Below are 7,275 nucleotides of genomic sequence, written 5' to 3'. Positions count from 1 at the left end.
TCAATGAACTTATTTTCGAATTGATGTTTTTTTCTAAAAATTGATGAAATTTTCTTAGAATTTCTGAACTTTATAAAAAGTCAGTGAACTTTTTTCTGAATTTGTGGACTTTTTTTTGGAAGTCGATGAACTTTTCCTCAAAATCAATGAACTTCTTTAAATTTTGTGCACTTTTCCAAAACACAGATGAACTCTTTCCTAATTTGTGAATTGTTTTGAATACATGAACTTTCTTCTACATCGTGATTGTTTGAATATTTTGTTCTCGTTTTTTCCAAAAAATAATCATGTTTTTTTTTTCTAAAAATGTATGTGCAAGAAATAAAGCGGCTACGTTTTAATCATTTTCTGTTGTAAACATTCACTAGCTCCTAGTAGCTCTAATGGTTAGGCAACATGCACAAGATCTAAACGGTGGGAACATATTTTTCAAACTAGAAGCTTTTATCAAACAAACCAGCTCATATAGCACGGTAGCATAGATGGGTCGTCACACGCAAGCGAGCGCGTGAGCGCCGGGTTTGCTTGGCCGTGCTAAAAGCGCCAGTTAGGAGCTCCCTCCTTTTGGCCGCCCAGGTAGGGAGCTCCTATATGACACTAACTGCGGCAAACATTCGGCCACAAGCACATGAGCTTCTCTGTTTGGGCCGACCCCATTAAGAAACGCGGTTGCTAGGGTCAAACTTGCGATGTCGCTCTAACTAACACATGCTTCCAGCCACTACACCATATAGCAAGTGGTGCAATATGTTAGCGTCAACCCTTTTTAACTATAACGCACTATTCACTCTAGTGTCGTATTTAGTGTGTCGTATGAATTATTGTTACGAAAACATTTTAAAAACATGAACAAAAAACTCAAAATGTGAACAAAATTTGAACATTTAAATAGTTTTTGAATTACAGGAACAAATTTAGAATAACGTCAGGTCTTGAAAATTTATGAACCTTGTCTGTAAAAGAAGAACAAAATCTGTTTTAAAAATCAAACATTTTTTGAAAAAATGAAACATAATTTTTGAAACATGGGGACATTTTCTAAATTTTTTAATAAACTTTTAAAATGAGAACACTTTCTCAAACACAAACATTTTTTGAAATCATTAACAAAATTTTGAATACGAGAACAATTTTTGCACCATGAACATTTTCTGAAATTGTGAACAAATTTTGAAAGCAAGAACATATTTTGAAATTCCTGAAGATTTTTTTTGGGAATTGTGGACAAAATTTTGAACAAGGGAACATTTTTAAAGTTCTAAAAAATATTTGAAAATTTCAAACAAAAGGAACAGGGAAAAGAAAAAGGAAAAAAGAAAAAGAAAGAGGAACAGAAAGGAAAAAAAAGCAAGACACAAAAAAAGAAAAGGAAAAAAATAAAAACTTGTTCAGGAACCTTCTAGAACATTCGAAAACCGATAAAACCCGCTGGGAAACCTTTAGAAGATTCCTAAGACCGAAACATTGTACGTACTACAGATGGGCCTGCCCAATTGCTCGCTGGTAGCCCATCTGTGCGTTTGCTCGACAGTTTGACGTATTATGCGTCACATAGGTATTTCCGCCCAGGTATGCGGCAACGCGTCTAAGCAAAGGAAATGGGCTGGCCCATTCTGGACCAAGGATTTTTTTTTGCTGAGACAAATGTTTAAATCCTATTAATAATATATAAAAATAAATGAAAATAAAATTCAGCAGCACCTGTAGTGAAGGAACGACAGCGCACGACAAAATGGGTGTGCCCACCTCGCCTGCTTGTGGGCGATGCCTCCTTTATTTGCCGCTCGCGGACGACACATGGGATCTGTCTCACACGACAACTGTGTGACTTCCTTGGCGGCTAAGGCCTATTAGGAGATGGGGGTTGAGTGTTAACCACATGTGAGTTGAGCTCGCTAGCTGGTCTTGTTCCAAAACTCAAGTGCTAACATATTGCATGCACCAATGAGTGCATGTGGGTTACGACCTGTTTGGTTGCCTGCACTACCCTCATCTAGGCCTGACGGATGCAAATTTGACTGTTTGGTTGTCTGTTTTCGTAGTTTCACCCGCATCACACGGACTTTAAAACACTTCATAGCCAAGCCCATGATTCGGCAGTACCTCCCATCCATACTCAGGCGTGCATAGGAATGGAACACGGCGTCAAGTTTGCTCACGTTCGCAAAATATGGTGAGAGGAATTGGGTCACCTCCATCCGAATCGGATGCCCTATTTAGCCCCCGTCGGCTTACCCCCGATTTCCCCACCACCATTTCACCCTTTCGGCTCTTCGTCCAGAGCAAGTTCATCAACGACTAGCAGGTAAGCGATACATCTTCTCTAGTCGATAGTAGACGACGACGGTGCTTTGACATCCTCCTCTTCTCCGACAAGTTCTGCATCAACTCCCTGCTCTCCAATGGCTCTAAGTTCTATCACCCCCTCTCTACTCATTGTAGCTTACGTCTATGAGCATGTACATGGGATAGATCTATTGTTGGGGAACCTTGCATTGAAAACAAAAAATTCTACGCACACACAATGATCTATCCATGGAGATGCATAACAACGAGGGGGAGAGTGTGTCTACGTACCCTCGTAGACCGTAAGTGGAAGCGTTTCACAACGCAGTTGATGTAGTCGAACTTTCCTCGTGATCTAACCGATCGAGTACCGAACGTACGCACTACAAAAGAAGACACATCCATGACATTTTGGACCGAACGAAATTTTTTCCTGTCATACTTATGACACTTCTATGACGATAATTGTGACAAAACCCGGTATCATCATAGATGTGGTGGGGTCCTACTTCTATGATAAAAAATCATGACAGAAAATGGGCTTTTCGTCCTGGGCGGGCCGGAGACGCAGCTGCATGACATTCTTTAGGCCGTCCATGATGGAAAAAACCATGGTAGAAGCGAGGGCGAGGAAAATATCGGGGTGTTCTCGGTTACGGTGGGTGGTCGGGGCCGAGCGATGCGTGTTTCTCTCATACACGCACGCGCGTGGATGCGAGGCGTTGGGCTCTAACTGAACCCGAGCGATTGCATTGCAGGCTACGCGTTACTGAACCCGAGCGATCGATCGATGGCTGTTAACTGAACCCGATCGAGCGATTCCTTCGCTACTGCTGCTAGCTGAAGCCGATCGATGCTGCCTCTGGATGAACAGTGAGCGTTGCTGGGGATTTGGATGAATAGTTCCCGGTGGGGTGGATGAACAGGACCCCGTGGTGTTGCCTCTGGATAAACAGGACCCCGATCGATCGAGCCGGTTGGGACTGGATGAACAGGACCCCGTGGAGGGCTGGATGAACAGGACCACCCCGTGGAGGGCAGGACGAACAGTATACGGTGGAGGGCTAGATGAACAGTAGCCCGTGGAGGGGTGGTTGAACAGGAGCCCGTGGAGAGGGCTGGTTGAACAGTAGCCGGTGGAGTAGCGCGCGGTGGAGGCTGGATGAACAGGAGCCCGTGGATGAACAGTCGCAGGTGGAGGCTGGAGGAGGTCGGTGGTGGATGAACAGTAGTCCGTGGAGGTTGGAGGGGGTCGACGATGGAGATGAACAGTATCCTGTGGAGTCCCATTTTGCGGTACGCCACACCCCTCCCGATGAACAGGACCCCTGTTTCGATCGTAGCGCTCCAACACAAGTCCGTTTCCTCCGTTTTACGGTATGCCACACCCCTCCCGATCAATAGGACCCCCGTTTCGCCCGTAGGAGGTTTGTTTCCTCTGTTTTGCAGTATGCCAGACCCCTCCCGATGAACAGGATCCCGTTTCGAATGTGGCCGGTCGAACACAAGGCCGTTTCCTCCGTTTTGCGGTACACCAGGTCTCGTTTCCATCGTCTGTTCCGTCCAAGCCCTCCTGATGAACACGACGACGCATTCCGTTCCGACCCAGCCGGTTGGCTCCCCATGAACACGACAACGACGCAGTTTCTCCGTTCCGACCCAGCAATGTACACGAGCCCTGGCCGTACGTATGTGCGAGTAGGTGTTCGAGACCCTGCCCGTATGTACGTACGTGGCCGTATTTTCTTTCTTGCACATTGGCCGTTGTACGTATGTGTACATGCTACGTGCGCGCCTCTACTATGACACGTGCACGCCTCTACGTCGACCAGTATGTACGTACACGTTCCCGACCAGAATGACAACGCTATATACGCTTCGACCAGGTGGGTCCCGACTATCAGGCACTTCCTTACGTGCAAAGATGTAGCTGCTGGGTCCTAGCAGTCAGGGGGGTGAATCGTTTTTTGCCCGGATGCACTTTCTTGTGTGTGAAGATGTAGCTGGTGGGTCCCAGCAGTCTGGGGGAAACGTTTTTTCACGAAATACGGTGGCCCGTCCAGTGGGTCCCCACTGTCTGGTGGAGGAATAATTATTTTACGCGTAATAAGGAGGCACTTCCTTGCTGCGGCCGTGGACCCAGCTATCAGCCTCTCCATGTACAGTCCATGTCCGATGGAAGCCGTTCCTTAACCACGTTGACCATGCCGCACCGAGAGCACCAGGGCAGTGGACGACGACGAGGCCTAGGAAGGGGACGACACAGAGCCGGGAAAGACGCGGTAGTGGAATCCCGCGCGGAGAGGAGTACGAGGGTTCACTGGTTTGGCTGCGGTGTGAGGCTGCCGTCGTCGTAGAATTACAGGGGGTGTGGGTGAGTAGAGGGATGGTCTGGCCAACGGTGGGAGTAGTAGGGGCGGTGAGGCCTCTGCGGCATCGCAGCCGGCCACGGGAGGCAGGAGCACGAGGCACGACCGGCGCTGGTTTGGGCGGCCGGAGCAAGAATACCAGAGGTTGAAAAAGCTCTATGGCCGTTGGATGGACATCGTACGGTCAATGGAGCTAGAATCGTGCATATTGACTAAGTTAACAAAGCCCTCTGTCCCCGTCAACTTAGTAGGCCCACAAGTCAGCCTCCTACTATACTAGGTCCCAGCTAGCAGGGGAAGTATTCATTTTTTTGTGCGCAATAAGGAGGCACTTCCTTGCGTGCAAAGATATAGCTGGTGGGTCCGAGCTGTCAGCGGCGATAACGTTTTTTTCACGAAATACAGAGGCCCTTTCGGTGGGTCCCAGATGTCAGGTGGATGAATCATTATTTTGTGCGTAATAAGGAGGCATTTCCTTGTGTGCGGCTATGGACCCAGCTGTCAGCCTCTTCACGCACAGTCCACTTCAGATGCATGTCGGTCGTTGACCACGTTGACCAGGCCGTGTTCGAAATATGCCCTAAAGGCAATAATAAAATGGTTATTATTATATTTCCTTGTTCATGATAATTGTCTATTGTTCATGCTATAATTGTGTTATCCGGAAATCATAATACATGTGTGAATATATAGACCACAACATGTCCCTAGTAAGCCTCTAGTTGACTAGCTCGTTGATCAATAGATGGTTATGGTTCCCTGATCATGGACATTGGATGTCATTGATAACGGGATCACATCATTAGGAGAATGATGTGATGGACAAGACCCAATCCTAAGCATAGCACAAGATCGTGTAGTTCATCTGCTAGAGCTTTTCTAAGTGTCAAGTATCATTTCCTTAGACCATGAGATTGTGCAACTCCCGGATACCATAGGAGTGCTTTGGGTGTACCAAACGTCACAACGTAACTGGGTGGCTATAAAGGTACACTACAGGTATCTCCGAAAGTGTCTGTTGGGTTGGCATGAATCAAGACTGGGATTTGTCACTCCGTATGACGGAGAGGTATCTCTGGGCCCACTCGTTAATGCATCATCATAATGAGCTTAGTGTGACTAAGTAGTTGGTCATGGGATGATGTGTTACAGAACGAGTAAAGTGACTTGCCGGTAACGAGATTGAACAAGGTATTGGGATACCGACGATCGAATCTCGGGCAAGTAACGTACCGATTGACAAAGGGAATTGAATACGGGATTGATTGAATCCTCGACATTGTGGTTCATCCGATGAGATCATCGTGGAATATGTGGGAGCCAACATGGGTATCCAGATCCCGCTGTTGGTTATTGGCCAGAGAGTTGTCTCGGTCATGTCTGCATGGTTCCCGAACCCGTAGGGTCTACACACTTAAGGTTCGGTGACGCTAGGGTTGTAGAGATATTAGTATGCGGTAACCCGAATGTTGTTCGGAGTCCCGGATGAGATCCCGGACGTCACAAGGAGTTCCGGAATGGTCCGGAGGTAAAGATTTATATATAGGAAGACCAGTTTCGGCCACTGGGAAAGTTTTGGGGGTCACCGGTATTGTACCGGGACCACCGGAAGGGTCCCGGGGGTCCACCGGGTGGGGCCACCTATCCCGGAGGGGCCCATGGGCTGAAGCGGGAAGGGAACCAGCCCCTAGTGGGCTGGTGCGCCCCCCTTGGGCCTCCCTCTGCGCCTAGGGTTAGAAACCCTAGGGGTGGGCGGCGCCTCCACTTGGCTTGGCCGCCGCCCCCCCCCCCCCATCTAGATGGGATCTAGAGGGGCCGGTGCCCCCTGGCCCCTATATAGTGGAGGGAAGGGAGGGCAGCCGCACCCAAGTCCCTGGCGCCTCCCTGTCCCTCCGTGACACCTCTCCCTCTCGTTGGTGCTTGGCGAAGCCCTGCCGAGATCCCGCTGCTTCCACCACCACGCCATCGTGCTACTGGATCTCCCTCTCCCCTTGCTGGATCAAGAAGGAGGAGACGTCTCTCCTAACCGTACGTGTGTTGAACGCGGAGGTGCCATCCATTCGGTGCTCGATCATTGGTGATTTGGATCACAATGAGTACGACTCCATCAACCCCGTTCTCTTGAACGCTTCCGCTCGCGATCTACAAGGGTATGTAGATGCACTCCTCTTTCCCTTGTTGCTAGATGACTCCATAGATTGATCTTGGTGATGCGTAGAAAATTTTAAATTTCTGCTACGTTCCCCAACAGTGGTATCAGAGCTAGGTCTATGCGTAGTTTCTATGCACGAGTAGAACACAAGTTGTTGTGGGCGTTGATTTTGTCAATTTACTTGCCGTTACTAGTCTTATCTTGATTCGGCGGCATCGTGGGATGAAGCGGCCCGGACCGACCTTACACGTACGCTTACGTGAGACTGGTTCCACCGACTGACATGCACTAGTTGCATAAGGTGGCTAGTGGGTGTCTGTCCCTCCCACTTTAATCGGATCGGATTCGATGAAAAGGGTCCTTATGAAGGGTAAAAGAAATTGGCATATCACGTTGTGGTTTTGGCGTAGATAAGAAACATTCTTGCTAGAAACCTATAGCAGCCATGTAAAAACTTGCAACAACAAT

Source organism: Triticum dicoccoides, chromosome 6A (genome assembly GCF_002162155.2).
Source record: "Triticum dicoccoides isolate Atlit2015 ecotype Zavitan chromosome 6A, WEW_v2.0, whole genome shotgun sequence".
Lineage (NCBI taxonomy): Eukaryota > Viridiplantae > Streptophyta > Magnoliopsida > Poales > Poaceae > Triticum > Triticum dicoccoides.
The sequence above is the reverse complement of the archived record's forward strand: the minus strand, read 5'-3'. Positions refer to the sequence as shown.